The following is a 21,954-nucleotide window of genomic DNA, read 5'->3' as shown; positions in this document are numbered from 1 at the left end:
TTTATCCCTGCTCCATAACTGCTAAAATAATGAGCTACTTATGTTTTCTCTTCCCAAACCCTAATCTTACCACCTATGGGTTGTAATGTGTACATCACGGATTGCATATTATATAAGCAAATTATAAACATGTTGCTAAACGTCACACCCAGTGAACAAATTTACTAGAAACACATTCCCCTTCTCTAAATAACTAATAAAAAAAAAAATATTCAATTTATAATTAAGTGAAAACCAAATGTTTATATAAATTCATTAATTGCCCTCTTGCATTCAACTGCTAAACTTTTGGTGACTTGCAGTGGTCACACTCTGCTCACTGTTGTTAGGACACTGAAAGCTGCTCTTGAGTTTGGTATCAGCCTTGTACACATGACAGAGAATATATTGGTCATAAATCTGTGCCGGGGTTTTATATCTTCACATCATATCACTTAATACAAGTGGTAGTTTTAATTAGCCAATAAAATAATTGCTTGTTCCTTTTAGAACGTTCTCTTTTTCTAATGTGGATAGATTTTGAAATTCTGCTACATTTGTCAACCAATATGTTACTTCCTGAAATATTCAGACACAAATAGGCCTCAAACATGAGCTTGCACATCATTCAGACAATGCAACTAGCTCAAGCCCTAATTCTACACTGCCAGAGCCTGCTAGCATTAGATCACTTCTTGGATTACAGGTGGAGCTAGAAATGTATCTACTATCCAGATAGTGAAGAACATGCAAGTCTACATGATTAAATAAAAAGAGAGAAGCGCTCAACCTGAGAACGAACAATAGCATAATAGCTTGTTCTATGGCTAGTTACCACCTAAGAAGCAGCCTCTTTTTGTTCAACATGTGCCTTTCACAGAGAAGAACTTTCCTGAAGCATATCAGTCTGATCCTGACTTCACAGTACAGTCCAGCCCCGAAATACCAGTCAATCCTTCTCTGAACAAGAGAAACAGCAAAACCCCAGTACATCTGGGGTTTTGCTGTTTCTTGTACGTCTGGGGTTTTGCTGTTTCTCTGTACGTCTGGGGTTTTGCTGTTTCTCTGTACGTCTGGGGGTTTTGCTGTTTCTCTCGTTCAGAGAGGGATTGCATGGTATTTCAGGGCTGGACTGTACTGTAAAGTCAGGATCAGACTGATATGCTTCAGGAAAGTTCTTCTCTGTGAAAGGCACATGTTGAGCAAAAAGATGCTGCTTCTTGGGTGGTAACTAGCCATAGAACAAGCTATTATGCTATTGTTTGTTCCCAGGTTGAGCGCTTCTCTCTTTTAATTTATGCAAATTATGACACTTAGGGAAGTCTCCCTAAGTGTGATGCGGAAATCCAGACATGGACCCATTGCTCAGTGTGCGTAGAGGGATATGGCTGCACCTCACTGACGAGGCCCACAATAGGCTGAAACATACGTCTGGGGTTTTGCTGTTTCTCTCGTTCAAAGAGGGATTGCCTGGTATTTCCAGGCTGGACTGTACTGTGAAGTCAGGATCAGACTGATATGCTTCAGGAACGTTCTTATTTGTGAAAGGCACCTGTTGAGCAAAAAGAGGCTGCTTCTGGGGTGGTAATTAGCCATAGAACAAGCTATTATGCTATTGTTCGTTTTCAGGTTGAGCGCTTCTCTCTTTTTATTTATGCAAATTATGACACTTAGGGAAGTCTCCCTAAGTGTGAAGTGGGAATCCAGACGTGGACCTGTTGCTCAGTGTGCCTAGAGGTATATGGCTGCACCTCACTGACGAGACCCACAATAGGCCAAAACGTACATCTGGGGTTTTGCTGTTTCTCTCGTTCAAAGAGGGATTGCCTGGTATTTCGGGGCTGGACTGTACTGTGAAGTCAGGATCAGACTGATATGCTTCAGGAAAGTTCTTCTCTGTGAAAGGCACATGTTGAGCAAAAAGAGGCTGCTTCTTGGGTGGTAACTAGCCATAGAACAAGCTATTATGCTATTGTTCGTTCCCAGGTTGAGTGCTTCTCTCTTTTTTTTAATGCAAATTATGATACTTAGGGAAGTCTCCCTAAGTGTGATGCGGGAATCCAGACTTGGACCCGTTGCTCAGTGTGCCTAGAGGGATATGGCTGCACCTCACTGATGAGGCCCACAATAGGCCAAAACGTACGTCTGGGGTTTTGCTGTTTTTCTCGTTCAGAGAGGGATTGCTTGATTATTTCAGCACTGGACTGTACTTTGAAGTTAGGATCAGACTGATATGCTTCAGGAAAGTTTTTCTCTGTGAAAGGCACATGTTGAGCAAAAAGAGGCTGCTTCTTGGATGGTAACTAGCCATAGAACAAGCTATTATGCTATTGTTCGTTCCCAGGTTAAGCGCTTCTCTTTTTTTATTTATGCAAGTCTACATAATGCATGGAAACCACCAGCATTATATGAATTACACAGGTTAACACATTTCACATCCACTTGTGGATTTGCAGAGATATTATTGTCCCTAAAACATTTTGCTAAAGAATATAAAATGAGAAGCCATTGAGAAATATTAGGAAGATAACAGATGCAGAAAACACAGAATAGTTGTTTTTTTTTTTTTACCCCTCTGGTCACAGATAGTGCTGCAACCACCTTCGGCAACTAAATGGTTAAATTGTGTCTGGAGACATCATAGACCATAAATGTGAAAGCCTTAGTCATAGACCTGGACTGAGGTGTAACAACTGTAGTACGTATTGAGTTGATCAAGTAACCACATATTGCATTAATGCAACAGCGACCACCCATGTCATCAGTCAGCTGTGCTAATTAGTGTGCTATTGTATAGATTTCCAGTAAAACACTTTACATAATTGTAATAAAGATAAGCTACACTATTCAAAATAAATAAATAAATACTTTGCATTTTTTCCCAGATATCATGATGCCAAAGACAAGTCAGAAATAACATGTCTAAAGAGTATAGATAGAGAATAACGCAATATGACATATTTAAGGAGGTTCAAATTATCCTATAATATAAAAGGAGAAGTGTGTTTGTCCGAAGCTGTAATGCGCAGTAGAGACTGTGCAAGGACAAACACATCTGACCTTAAACAGACTGACCTGGCATCTGATCCTCCGCCGTGAGAATAGTAATGATGGGGCGGGGCCAACCGGACGTGAAGGGAAAATGTTAAGAGAGAAGAATGGCTTTGAGATAGTGGCTTCAAGGATAAATTATTGATTAATATGGAGATAGAAAGAGAGGTAAAAAATTAGAGTGAGAAAAAAGGGGAGAGAGATTGCAAGATAGAAGCTCCTATGGGTCATTTTTTAAATAAAAATGAATATGTCAGGGCAGCAATTTTCTTTAGAAGATAAAGTTCCATGGAACAAAGGGAATATATTTGTTTGTGTTTTGAAATCTTTGTTTTTCTTCTAATATAGTGCAGTGTGAAAGATTACTCTTAATGCATAGTTTACTTACGGCTAGATTTAGAGTTCTGCGGCCAAAGGGGTGCGTTAGCTACGCTGGCTTTTTTTTCTCCCGCACCTTTTAAATACCGCTGGTATTTAGAGTTCACAGAAGGGCTGCATTAGGCTCCAAAAAGGGAGCGTAGAGCATATTTACCGCCACTGCAACTCTAAATTCCAGCGGTGCTTACGGACGCGGCCAGCTTCAAAAACGTGCTCGTGCACGATTTCCCCATAGGAAACAATGGGGCTGTTTGAGCTGAAAAAAAACCTAACACCTGCAAAAAAGCAGCGTTCAGCTCCTAACGCAGCTACATTATTTCCTATGGGGAAACACTTCCTAAGTCTGCACCTTACACCCTAACATGTACCCCGAGTCTAAACACCCCTAACCTTACACTTATTAACCCCTAATCTGCTGCCCCCGCTATCGCTGACCCCTGCATATTATTATTAACCCCTAATCTGCCGCTCCGTACACCGCCGCAACCTACGTTATCCCTATGTACCCCTAATCTGCTGCCCCTAACACCGCCGACCCCTATATTATATTTATTAATCCCTAATATGCCGCCCCCAACGTCGCCACTACCTACCTACACTTATTAACCCCTAATCTGCCGACCGGACCACACCGCTACTATAATAAATGTATTAACCCCTAATCCGCCTCACTCCCGCCTCAATAACCCTATAATAAATAGTATTAACCCCTAATCTGCTCTCCCTAACATCGCCGACACCTAACTTCAAGTATTAACCCCTAATTTGCCGACCGGAGCTCACCGCTACTCTAATAAATTTTTTAACCCCTAAAGCTAATTCTAACCCTAACCCTAACACCCCCCTAAGTTAAATATAATTTTATTCTAACGAAATAAATTAACTCTTATTAAATAAATTATTCCTATTTAAATCTAAATACTTACCTGTAAAATAAACCCTAATATAGCTACAATATAAATAATAATTATATTGTAGCTATTTTAGGATTAATATTTATTTTACAAGCAACGTTGTATTTATTTTAACCAGGTACAATAGCTATTAAATAGTTAATAAGAAGACAAGGTAGGGAGATCTTCAGGGGCTTAGTCAGGGTCGGCTCCAGAACAAATGAAATGGGGGGGCATTTTTTTTTCACGAGGGGGCACGCATTTACAAAGCATGCATGAGAGTCAAAATAAGAGCAGACCTACATATTCTGCAGGAAAGTGTAGCTTCTGACTGGCTTATCCCCCACTATTAACATTTGGAGAATATGTGCTAAATCACTAGGTAAAAGAATGAAGTCTAAATCCTATGCAGTGCACTAAAACAGAGCCATTAAACTTGAGACCCCCAGTGCAATAGCTCCTTAAAAACAATTCACCCCTTAATCACCATGATCCAAAACCCTTAAACTCATTCTGAAATCTCAATCATGTCCCCTAAACAGCCATGCACCCCAAACCCCCCAATACAATTAACTCCTTTGTTTGCAATAGCAGTGAGGATACTAGGTTTTCAGGTACTGGAAATTTTGTAGATTAGATATGAGAATATATATATATATATATATATATATATATATATATATATATATATATATATATATATATATATATATATATATATATATATATATATATATAGACAGTTTATGGCCTTGCAAGACAAATTGTTAGGATGTGTTTATTGTTTATTCAGCTGCATTAAAAGCATTACTGAGTGTCACTAACAAAACATGTCAAGCAATTCAGACTCTCAATAATAATGAAATGGCATCCAATCCATCAGCTGACAGCACACACAAGCAATAGGACACATGAATAACACATGTATGTGCACATACATCCTACAGGCAATATAATGAGCCAAGCTGCACACAGTTATGTATTCAAGCACATACAGTAAATGGCAAATTCCTGGTACCTTTAACAAACCTTAGAGCTGACACGTAACATCCCTATTAGATCACAATGTACTATAGCAATGCTTCTGCTTTTTTATTAATATTATTTAGGAACCAACTTTCTAACCAATAAATACCAGGACAAGACATTAAAATTAAATTCATATAAATGGGATATGGGATGAAGTCAGCCTGCAATGTTTATTTTGTTTTTTGAATCAGCCCTAAGCCCTTGCATGTGGGAGGAAAGTTTGCAACAGAGGAGAGGGAGAGCTGGAACTCATTAACTTGCCTTACATAGCTGGGCTGGGGGTAACAGAGACAGCACATAGTGTGATAACAAGAGACTGCCCTGAGCACAGACAGCACATAGTGTGATAACAAGAGACTGCCCTGAGGACAGACAGCACATTGTGCTCAGGGCAGTCTCTTGTTATCACACTATGTGCTGTCTGTGCTCAGGGCAGTCTCTTGTTATCGCACTATGTGCTGTCTGTGCTCAGGGCAGTCTCTTGTTATCACACTATGTGCTGTCTGTGCTCAGGGCAGTCTCTTGTTATCACACAGACAGCACATAGTGTGATAACAAGAGACTGCCCTGAGCACAGACAGCACATAGTGTGATAACAAGAGACTGCCCTGAGCACAGACAGCACATAGTGTGATAACAAGAGACTGCCCTGAGCACAGACAGCACATAGTGTGATAACAAGAGACTGCCCTGAGCACAGACAGCACATAGTGTGATAACAAGAGACTGCCCTGAGCACAGACAGCACATAGTGTGATAACAAGAGACTGCCCTGAGCACAGACAGCACATTGTGCTCAGGGCAGTCTCTTGTTATCACACTATGTGCTGTGTGTGCTCAGGGCAGTCTCTTGTTATCACACTGACAGCACATAGTGTGATAACAAGAGACTGCCCTGAGCACAGACAGCACATAGTGTGATAACAAGAGACTGCCCTGAGCACAGACAGCACATAGTGTGATAACAAGAGACTGCCCTGAGCACAGACAGCACATTGTGCTCAGGGCAGTCTCTTGTTATCACACTATGTGCTGTCTGTGCTCAGGGCAGTCTCTTGTTATCACACTGACAGCACATAGTGTGATAACAAGAGACTGCCCTGAGCACAGACAGCATATAGTGTGATAACAAGAGACTGCCCTGAGCACAGACAGCACATAGTGTGATAACAAGAGACTGCCCTGAGCACAGACAGCACATAGTGTGATAACAAGAGACTGCCCTGAGCACAGACAGCATATAGTGTGATAACAAGAGACTACCCTGAGCACAGACAGCACATAGTGTGATAACAAGAGACTGCCCTGAGCACAGACAGCACATTGTGCTCAGGGCAGTCTCTTGTTATCACACTATGTGCTGTGTGTGCTCAGGGCAGTCTCTTGTTATCACACTGACAGCACATAGTGTGATAACAAGAGACTGCCCTGAGCACAGACAGCACATAGTGTGATAACAAGAGACTGCCCTGAGCACAGACAGCACATAGTGTGATAACAAGAGACTGCCCTGAGCACAGACAGCACATAGTGTGATAACAAGAGACTGCCCTGAGCACAGACAGCATATAGTGTGATAACAAGAGACTGCCCTGAGCACAGACAGCACATAGTATGATAACAAGAGACTGCCCTGAGCACAGACAGCACATAGTATGATAACAAGAGACTGCCCTGAGCACAGACAGCACATAGTGTGATAACAAGAGACTGCCCTGAGCACAGACAGCACATAGTGTGATAACAAGAGACTGCCCTGAGCACAGACAGCATATAGTGTGATAACAAGAGACTGCCCTGAGCACAGACAGCACATAGTATGATAACAAGAGACTGCCCTGAGCACAGACAGCACATAGTATGATAACAAGAGACTGCCCTGAGCACAGACAGCACATAGACAAAGCAATGTGAGATCTCCATAATAACATATAGTGATTTCTTATTAAAAGGAGACTGCAGAGAAGTGAAAGTAACTACTGAAGACAATTAGTACTGAAATTAATAAGTGGATTTACATTATACAGAGGCAGGGGCTGCTTGTAAAAGGCAACACAGTTACCTGACATCAGATGGTCACAGAGAGAGAGAACTATGCCCTGATAGTAATGGGAGAAAAGAACAGCTATACACAGGAAAGAAATAGGACCCACATACCAAAGCTTACACCTGCTGAGCTCAATACACATGATTCTAGGCAGCACCTCGCTCAGGGCACACCACCAGCAATACCAGAGAGGACTGGAGTCGGGAGAGCAGTGATAGAGAGGCACTCAGGAACAGAAACCAAAGAAAATAAACAAACAGAGGGCGGGGGAGTGGGACAGATACAACAAATATGTGATTGATCACATATTTGTTGTATCTGTCCCACTCCCCCGCCCTCTGTTTGTTTTCTTTGGTTTCCGTGAATCTGTTAGTAAGTGCAGACAGGGAGGGTGACCGGCTGAGACCCGCACTAAATCAGTAATGACACTGACAGGCACGCATTCAGCTAAGCAGGAGGGAGTATTAGAGGACTTTGGGAGGGAGGCTAATAATAGCTCTTACCTTATCATCTGTTGATGCCTGTTTCCTAAAATTCCTCTGCTCCAGCACGGCTGTCTGCGTGCAGTCAGGGCTCAGACTCAGAGCAAATGTGCGTGCCAAAAGCAGCCAGCCAATAGGAAAAGCTTCTGGCTGAGCTGCACCAATGAATCTATTTTTTGATGAGCTGAAGCAATGGGCTGAGAGTCTGAGACCTGACTGACCGCACATTGTGACATTTGAGCGTGCACAAGGGCCCCGCCCCCAGAAAAGTTGCGGCGGGGCAAAAAAATAAAAACAAAATTAAGTAAAACAATTTAAAAAAAATAATTTTAACAAATCCTGTGTTTTGAGGGGGCACAGCATTCCATTTGGGTGGGCATTGCCCCCCAAAGCCCCCCCTTGGAGCCGACCCTGGGCTTAGTGTTAGGTTTATTTAAGGGGGGTTTGGGTTAGATTAGGGGTATGTGGGTGGTGGGTTGTAATGTTGGGGGGGGGGGTTATTGTATGTTTTTTTTTTACAGGCAAAAGAGCTGAATTCTTTGGGGCATGCCCCGCAAAGGGCCCTTTTCAGGGCTGGTAAGGTAAAAGAGCTTTTCTATTTTAATTTTAGAATAGGGTAGGGCATTTTTTTATTTTGGGGGGCTTTGTTATTTTATTAGGGGGCTTAGAGTAGGTGTAATTAGTTTAAAATTGTTGTAATATTTTTCTAATGTTTGTAAATATTTTTTTATTTTTTGTAACTTAGTTCTTTTTTATTTTTTGTACTTTAGTTAGTTTATTTAATTGTATTTATTTGTAGGTATTGTATCTAATTAATTTATTGATAGTGTAGTGTTAGGTTTAATTGTAGATAATTGTAGGTAGTTTATTTAATTTATTTATTGATAGTGTAGTGTTAGGTTTAATTGTAACTTAGGTTAGGATTTATTTTACAGGTAATTTTGTAATTATTTTAACTAGGTAACTATTAAATAGTTATTAACTATTTAATAGCTATTGTACCTGGTTAAAATAAATACAAAGTTGCCTGTAAAATAAATATTAATCCTAAAATAGCTACAATATAATTATTATTTATATTGTAGCTATATTAGGGTTTATTTTACAGGTAAGTATTTAGATTTAAATAGGAATAATTTATTTAATAAGAGTTAATTTATTTAGTTAGAATAAAATTATATTTAACTTAGGGGAGTGTTAGGGTTAGAATTAGCTTTAGGGGTTAAAAAATGTATTAGAGTAGCAGTGAGCTCCGGTCGGCAGATTAGGGGTTAATACTTGAAGTTAGGTGTCGGCGATGTTAGGGAGAGCAGATTAGGGGTATATACTATTTATTATAGGGTTATTGATTGGTTATTAATAAGTGGATTTACATTATACAGAGGCAGGGGCTGCTTGTAAAAGGCAACACAGTTACCTGACATCAGATGGTCACAGAGAGAGAGAACTATGCCCTGATAGTAATGGGAGAAAAGAACAGCTATACACAGGAAAGAAATAGGACCCACATGCCAAAGCTTACACCTGCTGAGCTCAATACACATGATTCTAGGCAGCACCTCGCTCAGGGCACACCACCAGCAATACCAGAGAGGACTGGAGTCGGGAGAGCAGTGATAGAGAGGCACTCAGGAACAGAAACCAAAGAAAATAAACAAACAGAGGGCGGGGGAGTGGGACAGATACAACAAATATGTGATTGATCACATATTTGTTGTATCTGTCCCACTCCCCCGCCCTCTGTTTGTTTTCTTTGGTTTCCGTGGATCTGTTAGTAAGTGCAGACAGGGAGGGTGACCGGCTGAGACCCGCACTAAATCAGTAATGACACTGACAGGCACGCATTCAGCTAAGCAGGAGGGAGTATTAGAGGACTTTGGGAGGGAGGCTAATAATAGCTCTTACCTTATCATCTGTTGATGCCTGTTTCCTAAAATTCCTCTGCTCCAGCACGGCTGTCTGCGTGCAGTCAGGGCTCAGACTCAGAGCAAATGTGCGCGCCAAAAGCAGCCAGCCAATAGGAAAAGCTTCTGGCTGAGCTGCACCAATGAATCTATTTTTTGATGAGCTGAAGCAATGGGCTGAGAGTCTGAGACCTGACTGACCGCACATTGTGACATTTGAGCGTGCACAAGGGCCCCGCCCCCAGAAAAGTTGCGGCGGGGCAAAAAAATAAAAACAAAATTAAGTAAAACAATTTAAAAAAAATAATTTTAACAAATCCTGTGTTTTGAGGGGGCACAGCATTCCATTTGGGTGGGCATTGCCCCCCAAAGCCCCCCCTTGGAGCCGACCCTGGGCTTAGTGTTAGGTTTATTTAAGGGGGGTTTGGGTTAGATTAGGGGTATGTGGGTGGTGGGTTGTAATGTTGGGGGGGGGGTTATTGTATGTTTTTTTTTTACAGGCAAAAGAGCTGAATTCTTTGGGGCATGCCCCGCAAAGGGCCCTTTTCAGGGCTGGTAAGGTAAAAGAGCTTTTCTATTTTAATTTTAGAATAGGGTAGGGCATTTTTTTATTTTGGGGGGCTTTGTTATTTTATTAGGGGGCTTAGAGTAGGTGTAATTAGTTTAAAATTGTTGTAATATTTTTCTAATGTTTGTAAATATTTTTTTATTTTTTGTAACTTAGTTCTTTTTTATTTTTTGTACTTTAGTTAGTTTATTTAATTGTATTTATTTGTAGGTATTGTATCTAATTAATTTATTGATAGTGTAGTGTTAGGTTTAATTGTAGATAATTGTAGGTAGTTTATTTAATTTATTTATTGATAGTGTAGTGTTAGGTTTAATTGTAACTTAGGTTAGGATTTATTTTACAGGTAATTTTGTAATTATTTTAACTAGGTAACTATTAAATAGTTATTAACTATTTAATAGCTATTGTACCTGGTTAAAATAAATACAAAGTTGCCTGTAAAATAAATATTAATCCTAAAATAGCTACAATATAATTATTATTTATATTGTAGCTATATTAGGGTTTATTTTACAGGTAAGTATTTAGATTTAAATAGGAATAATTTATTTAATAAGAGTTAATTTATTTCGTTAGAATAAAATTATATTTAACTTAGGGGAGTGTTAGGGTTAGAATTAGCTTTAGGGGTTAAAAAATGTATTAGAGTAGCGGTGAGCTCCGGTCGGCAGATTAGGGGTTAATACTTGAAGTTAGGTGTCGGCGATGTTAGGGAGAGCAGATTAGGGGTTAATACTATTTATTATAGGGTTATTGAGGCGGATTAGGGGTTAATACATTTATTATAGTAGCGGTGCGGTCCGGTTGGCAGATTAGGGGTTAATAAGTGTAGGTAGGTAGCGGCGACGTTGGGGGCGTCATATTAGGGGTTAATAAATATAATATAGTGGTCGGCGGTGTTAGGGGCAGCAGATTAGGGGTTCATAGGGATAACGTAGGTGGCAGCGGTGTGCGGTCGGCAGATTAGGTGTTAAAAAATTTTAATAGAGTGGCGGCGATGTGGGGGGACCTCGGTTTAGGGGTACATAGGTAGTTTATGGGTGTTAGTGTACTTTAGAGCACAGTAGTTAAGAGCTTTATAAACCGGCGTTAGCCCAGAAAGCTCTTAACTACTGACTTTTTTCTGCGGCTGGAGTTTTGTCGTTAGATTTCTAACGCTCACTTCAGCAAAGACTCTGAATACCGGCGTTAGAAAGATCCCATTGAAAAGATAGGATACGCAAATGGCGTAGGGGGATCTGCGGTATGGAAAAGTCGCGGCTGCATAGTGAGCATTAGACCCTTTCCTGACTGACTCCAAATACCAGCGGGCGGTAAAAACCAGCGTTAGGAGCCTCTAACGCTGGTTTTGACGGCTACCGCCCAACTCTAAATCTAGGCCTTAATGTTTTGCTCTGAGTTAAAAAGAATATAATCATATACACACAATAATGTTATTTGATATCCAGAGTTATTTATCGTGAGATATCGATTGCTGTTTGTTTCAGGTTTTGACATCAAGGAGTGAGTTCCTGTTTCAGTAAAATGTATTGTGTTTAGCAAAAGCAACTATCATCTATCTATCTATCTATCTATCTATCTATCTATCTATCATCTATCTATCTATCTATCTGTCCTCTATCTATCTATCTATCTATCTATCTATCTATCTATCTCTATCATCTATGTCTATCTATCTATCTATCTATCTATCTATCTATCTCTCTATCTAACTATCTATCTATCTATCTATCTATCTATCTATCTATCTATCTATCTATCTGTCTGTCTTTCTATGTATTTAAAAATATTTAAACTTCTAAATAATATACTCAAGGTGTTTACTAGAATACACCTTTATACGCTCCTTGAGGAGAACATTAAAGGGACATTAACCACTAAATAAATGCTAGATAGAATGATGCATACAAAAGAAAAGATTAGTCAGAGAATAACATGTAGATGTATTTTTTAAAGTTTCATTCACTGTTTAAATAATGACAAAATAAGTGTAAAGTTTTACTGTCTATAAAACAATGGGAGCTGTCATGTTGTAACTTAGGTTACTTTCTCTGATGTGGCCAATCAGGGACAGTTATAAATAGGTTACTAGAGTTTTCAGTCAATGGCTGTTTGGAATATAACAGTTCTCTGCACTTCCATTTCTAACAGAAACTGAAAAGCTCACAATCTCAGAATGGAATTACAGGAAATGGGACAAAATAAATGATGAATGTATATTAAAAAACAAAATTCTATATACAATGTATAATTTTATATTATAATCTCAAAGTGTTTAATGTCCCTTTAAAGGGCCAAGGTGGGAGAGGAAAAAAAAAAGGCCAAAGCCATGAAAGGTTAAAGAAGAGGGGGGTGCCATCCCATCAATAAGCACTACCCTAGGATCAATAAGATTTAGAGCTCAGCCTCCCTCAGTATTTGGACTTAGGTAAATTAAGTTTTGTAGAAGAATAAGAAATTGATTTTGTGCACAATTATTATATGAGTTAATTTTCTTAAAAACTTCTGTGCTTTTTTCCTGGAACAAGGGAAATATCAAATTGTTCTAGCACTACCTGCTTCTGCATTAAGCTAACCAATGCATTCAGGGAAGGGTCTTTATTGCTTTTCCATGCTTTGCTAATCAAATATCTACCCCCTAGAATTACAGAGTTAAATTGTCCCACCTATTCTTTTGTTCTTATAGCAAAAACACCTTATGTTTATCAAAACTAATCTTATCTTTAAGAATTCTGTTTAGCCAAAAGCTCACACGACACCAGAATTTTTTAATTTTAGGACAATCCCAGAATTGATGTACTAAATTTGCTTCTTCTGATCTACATTTGGGACATCAGGTTAAGGCCTTTGGATACCATTTTTTAATCATGATGGGCGTAACATAAACACGATTCATTAATTTCATATGCGATTCTTGCCAAGCTGCCGATAAGGGGCAAGATTACATATACGGCGTAGGCTTCAGCTCAACTGCTGAAACCCATGCCGCCAGTAAGTTCACCTCGCACATCAGGTGAATCACATATACGGTGCCGGCAGATCATATACTGGCGTAAGTCAGATAAACTCGTGATGTTCAGAAATATGCGGAAATAGACATTTCTGGAGTCGCCAGTGACTTAAGGCAATATATGATCTGCCGGCGCCTAAGTAAAAAACAAACCCGCCTCCCAAAAATAAACCCTACACGTACAAAACCACTATATCCGCCATCCCCCCACATTGCAACTAATAATAAAAGTGATTACCCCCTAAACCGCCATCCCCCCACAACTCAATATTCCTAATAAAATGATTAACCCCTAATCCGCCAACCCCCACATCGCAAAGTACCTAATAAATGTATTAACCCCTAATCTGCCACCCCCCACAACGCAAACTACCTAATAAATGTACTAACCACCAAATCCTCCATCCCCCCACATCGCAAAGTACCTAATTACCCTATTAACCCCCTGTGGGGGGTTGGCTGTTTAGGGGTTAATACTTTAATTAGGTTATTTGCATTGTGGGTGAATGGCAGATTAGGGGTTTATAACTATAATATAGGTGGCGGCGATGTTGGGGGCAGTATATTAGGGGTTCATAGGGATAATGTAGGTGGCGGCGGTGTCCGGAGCGGCAGATTAGGGGTTAATAATATAATGCAGGTGTCAGCGATAGCGGGGGCAGCAGATTAGGGGTTAATAATATAATGTAGGTGTCAGTGATAGCAGGGGCAGCAGATTAGGGGTTAATAAGTGTAAGATTATGTGTTTAGACTCGGGGTTCATGTTAGGGTGTTAGGTGCAGACATAACTTTTTTTCCCCCATAGGAAACAATGGGGCTGCGTTAGAAGCTGGACGCTGCTTTTTTGCAGGTGTAAGGTTTTTTTCCAGCCAGCTCAGCCCCATTGTTTCCTATGGGGAAATCGTGCACGAGCAGGTTTTAGCCAGCTTACCGCTGACTTAAGCAACGCTGGTATTACAGTGAGAAGTGGAGCTAAATTTGCTCAACGCTCACTTTTCTGAGGCTAACACAGCCATTCAGAAAACTTGTAATACCAGCGTTGTCTTAAGTGTGCGCTGCAAAAAAAAGGCTTGTTATCCCCGCAGGTCTTTACCGACAAAACTCGTAATCTAGGCGTTTATTAGTTAGTTTGCGATGTGGGGGTTGCCATATTAGGGGTTAATACATTAGTTACTGCGGAGGGGGGATGGCGGTTGAGATGTACATATTGTGCATGCGTTAGATGTTTGTTAAAACTTCCAGGGCGTTACGGTGCTCATGTACACCTGCCTATGTGTGGCGAGGTGAAAATGGAGTAAAATGTCTTATTTTTGCCGCGTAAGTCCTTGCGCTGAATATGTGATACCGATTTGTGATGCCGGATCTATGTTAGTTTATGGAAGTAAAAATAGCCGCAGACTGGGGAAATATACTAGCCGCATACATGCATCCGTAAAAAAATAGCCGACGCCGACTTTTGCGGGCGCCACCGCATATGTAATCTCGGCCAAGGTGGTCTTCTCCAGCCTATGGATACTTTGTATAATACAAGACTCTTCAATATTCTCTAAATCTTGTGCCCATTTTACCACAAGATTATTTATGTGTTTTTCACCAGAAACTTTAAAGAACAAACTATACCGGTATTTAGTTGAATATGTTCCTTGTCTGAATAAAGTTAAACCTGTCTGTACTCCCTGTAGGAATCCAAGAAAAATCTAATCCTCTCGTGAACTTATTGAACCAGTGTCAAATATGCAAATAACAAAAAAGTCCCAATTTGGCAATACATAAATGGTTTTTAAACTTTGAAAAGTGAAAGGGCCTAACATTTCTGGATCTTGCAGTTGAAATACAAAGTTCAGGCCTTTTCTGGATCACTTTTTAAAGAGCTTATTCCTTACTCTTTCAATAAAGGTGGGGTTCCCTACAATAGATAATAAATTAGACATAAGTTATCTTAGGGCACTTTATGCATTTATTAAATATAAAATATTAATAAATAATGTATATGTAATGCTTGTGGGATATTTCCCTATCAGACCAAACTTGGCCAGTAGTCTTCCCGGCGTCAAGTGGAAGGATAAGGAAATATCCCAGAACAAGAGAATAGACAAGTAAATGAGGTAACAGTGTTCACAGTAGAGGGGCAAGCAGAGTTCGGTAACAATGAGCTAATCCACAGATCCAGCCATTCAGGAGTTAATCAGAAGAGAGTGGTCAGACAGGCAGAGTTCAGCAGCAGTAAGGCAATCCGGCAGTTCAGGGGTTAAACAAGCAGAGTGGTCAGACAGGCAGAGTTTGGTTACAATTAGGCAATCCAGCAATTCGGGTGTTAAACAGGTAGAGTGGTCAGACAGGCAGATTTCAGTAACAATTAGGCAATCCAGCAATTCAGGGGTTAAACAGGCAGAGTGGTCAGACAGGCAGAGCTCAGTAACAATTAGGCAATCCAGCAATTCAGGGGTTAAACAGGCAGTGGTCAGACAGGCAGAGTGGTCAGACAGGCAGAGTTCAGTAACAATTAGGCAATCCAGCAATACAAGAAATACAGCACCCAGGTGCACACACAGTAACACCTATACTTGGGCGATGTAAGTAAGAAACAGAGATACTTACATTGCCCTAGGTTCACGCCAAGAAACAGTTCCAGGAGGCTCAGAGGGATGACGTTGCGGCAAGTGCGCCCAGAGCAATGCCGCGTTCATGGCAACAGCCATGGCAACCGAAAACAGCCGCCTGCGTCTATGACTGTTTTTATCATTTATTAAAGGGATCTTCTACATGTAAGTATCTACCAGTTTATTTCGGACCAAATTACGAGTGGAGTTCAAAATTGCGCATTCGTGATCGTGATATTTGCACTCCACTTGTAATACCAGCGCACAAAATTGTATATGAGTATACATATATATTTATGTGTTAATATGTGTATATACACATATTAACACATACATATATATGTAAATAAACATATTCATATATATTTACTGGGAACACACAGTTCCATAGAACACAATGTAAAGGCCCTTTTAGTGCCTCCGCACCCACCAACGTTAACCCCTAAAAAGTGCTTTGTGCATTTTTTTTATTAAAAAAAATGCTACATATGTTTTTTTTAATAATAAATGAAAATATACTTTATTTTGGGGCCAATTGGGGCACTTTTGGAAAATTAACCAGATATCTGCTCTCTGGTTAATATTTCGGAGCGCTTGCGGTAACAATAACCAGCCACTTGTAATGGCTGATTATTTATTGTGTGATGTAAACGGGCGAATTTGCCCATTTATAGGCGCGCAATACATTAAAGCTCCACTTGTAATTGTGCCCTTTTTAAGCTGATTTAATTGTTAATGGATAATGTGATGTAAGATGTTAAACTTTTCTGCTTCTCTAAAAGAAATAAAAATGAAAGAAACACACTAAATACAGAAGAATTGAATAACTGACAGATACATAATAAAACTACAATGTAACCACACTTACTTTGAACTTAAAATGTTCAGTAGAAAAGGAGAATTTATTCCATGCCCTTTATACTCTGCAGCTGCTATAACAAGTCATTTGAAACTCAATGGACACAAAACCCATTTTCTTTGTTTCATGATTCAGATAGAGCATGCCATTTTATACAACTTTTCATTTTACTTCTATTATCAAATACAGTTTGTTCTTTTGGTATACTTTGTTGAAAAGCATACCTAGGTAGGTTAATTTGCTGCAATGCACTACTGGAAGCTAGCTTCTGATTGGTAGCCACACATATGTATTCAGCTAGCTCCCAGTAGTGCATTGGTGCTTCTTTAAAAAACAAAACCAAGAGAATGAAGCAAATTTGACAACAGAGGTTAATTGAAAAGTTGTTTAAAATTGTATGCTTTATCTGAATCATAAAATAATAAAATGTGGGTCCCTTTAAAGGGACACTGAAGCAATTTTTTTTTCGTGATTCAGATAGAGCATGACATTTTAAGCAACTTTCTAATTTACTCCTATTATCACATTTTTCTCATTCTCATGGTATCTTTATTTGAAATGCAAGAATGTAAGTTTAGATGCCGGCCCATTTTTGGTGAACAACCTGGGTTGTTCTTACTGATTGATGGATAAATTCATCCACCAATAAAAAAGTGTTGTCCAGAGTTCAGAACTAATAAAAAAGCTTAGATGCCTTCTTTTTCAAATAAAGATAGCAAGAGAACGAAGAAAATTTGATAATAGGAGTAAATTAGAAAGTTGCTTAAGATTGCCTGCTCTATCATGAAAGAAAAACATTTGGGTTCAGTGTCCCTTTAAGGGGAAACAATTGTACAATACACTGCTCCTCGAAAAGATAAAATTACAAAGTAAATGACAGAAGTAGAGGTAAAAAAGTCATAACAAAATAAAAAAAATGAAATTCCACAGGTGAGGTTATTACTTAGAAGCACCTGATGCATTTTTTCTTTTGCAGCCATTAAAAAACCATTCAAACAAATTCAATTACCTAGGTATGCTTTTCAACAAAGGATAATGAATAACATTGTTGCAAAACTGCTGTCATATAGTACTGCAGTCACGTGCACACTCCTGAACTTACCTTCCTGCTCTTCAGCAAAGGATATCAAGAAAACTAAGAACATTTGATAATATAAGTAAATTGGAAAGTTGTTTAGAATTGTATGTTCTATCTATTTCATGAAAGAAAAGTTTTATTTTTTTTGTCCCTATAACACTACAGTCATATAAATTGAGGGGTTCATTCATACCACATAATAAAAGTTCAGGTAATTGAATAAATGTCCCACACTAAAATCTGAATGTTGCAAAATACAAGACATGCTCTAACAGGTAGAATTAAAGGGCCAGTCATTCTTAAAATTAAAAGGACACAACCCAAATTTTTTCTTTCGTGATTCAGATAGAGCATGCAATTTTAAGCAACTTTCGAATTTACTCCTATTATCAAATTTTCTTCATTCTCTTGCTATCCTTATTTAAAACGCAAGAATGTAAGTTTAGATGCCGCCCCATTTTTGGTAAGAATACCAAGAGAACAAAGCAACCTGGGTTGTTCTTGCTGATTGGTGAATAAATTCACCCACCAATAAACAAGTACTGTCCAGCGTTCTGAACCAAAAATTGTCTGGCTCCTTAGCTTAGATGCCTTCTTTTTCAAATAAAGATAGCAAGAGAACGAAGGAAAATTGATAATAGGAGTAAATTAGAAAGTTGCTTAAAATTGAATGATCTGAATCACGAAAGAAAAAAATTGGTTTCAGTGTCCCTTTAATGTTACATAATTCTGCAGTATGAGCAGAATTATGTGACATCAACCTAGCAATACCTGCAAATTTTTTTTTTAAATTTAACCCCACAAAACCCGTGCGTACCTTACATTACTCGCCAGCCTCTTCCTAGCGTAATCGATTGCTCTGTTGAACTACAAGTAGCGTGCTTCTGCGTTGGGTAAAGCTGTGATTATCAGCGCATCTGTGACGCGCTGTTGAAGTAACCAAATGGGTTTGGGTGATTAATGTTGCAGAATTATGTAACATTAATTTTAACATTGACTGTCCCTTTAATATCAGAATGATCCACTGACCTTATAAGCAACTTAAAGTCAAATCCAATCAATACAATTCTGCTGGCCCCACTCTAAACTAATAAAGACATAACCATTAGACATGTGCATTTATTTTCGGACGAATGCACATTCGTCAAGAAAATTGGATTTTTGTTCTTGTAAACGAAAATGAAAATCCAAATCAACGGTCCACCTAAAATGAAAGAAAATGAAAAAAAATACTGACAAAATTCATCAGTATTTTTTCGATTAAATAAAAAAAGTTTTAAAGGGTTAAATACTTACCTTACGCTGGAGAGAACGCTAACCTGGATCCTCTTTTTGTCAGAGCCCTGGTAACGCTAACAGCTAAAGTTAGTGCAGGTAAGTATTTGTAGCTACAGGTGAACTTTTCACCTGTAGCTTTGAAACATTTATATTCGTTTAACGAAAACAAATGTAAACGTTTAACAAAAATTAGTTTTTCTTTAGTTTTAATCCGAATAGTGCAGGTAATGAATATTCGGGAAAACGAATTTCCTCGAATATTTGAAACAAAAATTTTGTCTGAAACAACATTTTCTAGTCTGCACATCTCTAATAACCACCGTTATTTATATAGTGTCAGATAAGCTTGAGAGTGAAAACCATACAATTAAACCACATGTTAACTATATTTTTTTGCTATCTATAACAGAGATTTTTTTATTTGAGCAAGTGTCAAAGAAGACATGAAAAAAAACACATTTTAAGAGTACAAATTACAGCTCTTCTATCTAAAAATACTAATGTAGAATAACGCCCATTCCTAAGGATTTTAATTTCCCTAATGCCTAATATATTGAATCAAATTATTCAGAATAGAAAATTATATGTGGTTCCTAGAAACAAGCATAATGAATGAAGCAGATTAATTTCATTTGATTGTTTTAAATTGGCTGCCTGTATAGTAAGAAAAAAATAATCTGTAATTATATAATATTGATATAGAAAGAGAGTTTAGTGCTCAACCTGGAACAACCAATGTCTCAGTAGCTTGTTCTTTGGTGGGTCAAGCCCTGGGAGCAGCCTCTTTTAGCCTAATTGTGCCTTTCACAGGGAAGATCTTTTCTGAAGTCCAGTCTGATTCCCCCCTATAAAGGCTGGTCCAGCACTTGATTACCAGGCTACCGCAGAAAATTGTTTCAGCCTTATGTGGACCTCATCAGTGAGGTTTAACCATATTCCACTAGGTACATTGGACAGGGGAGTCCATGTCTGCTTTCTCTCAACACCCTTAGGGAGACTTTCTTTAGGTCATAATACAAATATGCAAAGAGAGGGAAAAGCTCAACTAGGAACGTATAACAGCTCAGTAGATTGTTCTTTGGCAGGTAACTGCCCAAGAATAGCCTCTTTTAGCCCTATTGAGCTAAAAACAGAGAACCTCCCTGAATCAGTCTGGTCCTGCCTAAAAAGTGATGGTCGGACCCCAGCATTCTAAGCAATCCTCCACTGAACGAGGAACACAGCAACCTTATCTGGGGAAATTGGAAAAACTACAATTACGAGTTAAATTACAGGAAAAATAGGTCAAATAAATCATTAAAGGGACAGTCTACACCAGAATTTTTTATGTTTAAAAAGATAGATAATCCCTTTATTACCCATTTCCCAGTTTTGCATAACCAACACTGTTATATTAATATACTTTCTTTTACAAAGATATGACGAGTCCACGGATTTCATCCTTACTTGTGGGATATTAACCTCCTGCTAACAGGAAGTGGCAAAGAGCACCACAGTAGAGCTGTATATATAGCCCCTCCCTTTCCCTCCACCCCCAGTCATTCTCTTTGCCTGTGTTATACTAGGAAGACATGGTAAAGTGAGGTGTTAGTTTTAGTTTCTTCAATCAAGAAGTTTTTTATTTTCCTCAGGGGGATATGGAAGAAGATTTCTGCCCTGAGGTTGATGATCTTAGCAGTTGTAACTAAGATCCACGCTGGTTCCCACAAAGACTTCTGAAGTTAACCATGGTACATTTTCAGTGTGGAGACCGGTTTCATGCTACAAGCAGCATTAAGGTATGTGCAGCCTTTTTTCTGAGGAGACTTGGTGTATCAGAACTGGCTGGCATTATTTCCCTATATGGGAATAGGGTAAGCAGTAAATCCTATTATAAGAGGGATATTACTAGAGTCCCTATATTTTATTTTTCTTTTATTGATATCTGGGTATATGTGACATGGGAGACCATGTAAAAAACGATGTGTTACGTTTTTTATTTTTGGCATTTAAAACTTGTTTGTTTTATGTATAAGGGTTGTATTCTGTGTATACTTTTACTCTGGTGCAAAACCGCACTTCCATGTGGTTTTGTTTGGGCCTACTCTGACTTTGACCTTAATGGGCGGAGCTTAGTTTCACGTGCTCAGGTGCGCACTTCCTTCAAGCTAAGCAGCAGCAAGCAGTAACTTGGAAGGCTCCTGGACTGTGTAGCTGGTCTGAAGGGTTGGAAACTTGTTTCGAAGTACCCTGGGGGCAGGTAGGCGCAGAGGCTATTTTTATCTATCTTTTGATTAATAGTTGATATTAGTACTTCTAAAGCCTCATTTCTGCCCTTGCTTCTGGGTGCAGTAATTTTTGGATTAACCAACGATATTTAGTCAAATTTGGGGTTAATTTAATGTTTTTTGAGCATTTTGGAAAAATTGTTCACTTTTTTCTTTTCTTAAAGGCACAGTACACGTTTTTTCAAATGTTTATTTTTTGCAATAAATAAGTGTTTAAACGACTTTTGTGGTACAACTAGTCTGTTCAACATGTCTGACATTGAGGTTTTTCATTGTTCTGTGTGTTTAGAAGCCATTGTGCAACCCCCTCTATCATTGTGTAGCTTTTGTACTGAAAGGGCCTTACAATGTAAAAGCATATTTTAAATAAAGAAAGTGTGCCTAAGGATGATTCTCAGTCTGAAGAGAATCAGGATATGCCATCTAATTCTCCCCAAGTGTCACAACCTTTAACGCCCACACAAGCGACGCCTAGTACTTCTAGTGCGTCTAATTCTTTTACTCTGCAGGAGATGGCTGCAGTTATGT

Source organism: Bombina bombina, chromosome 9, assembly GCF_027579735.1.
Source record: "Bombina bombina isolate aBomBom1 chromosome 9, aBomBom1.pri, whole genome shotgun sequence".
NCBI classification, from domain to species: Eukaryota; Metazoa; Chordata; class Amphibia; order Anura; family Bombinatoridae; genus Bombina; species Bombina bombina.
Note: the sequence above shows the minus strand (reverse complement) of the source record.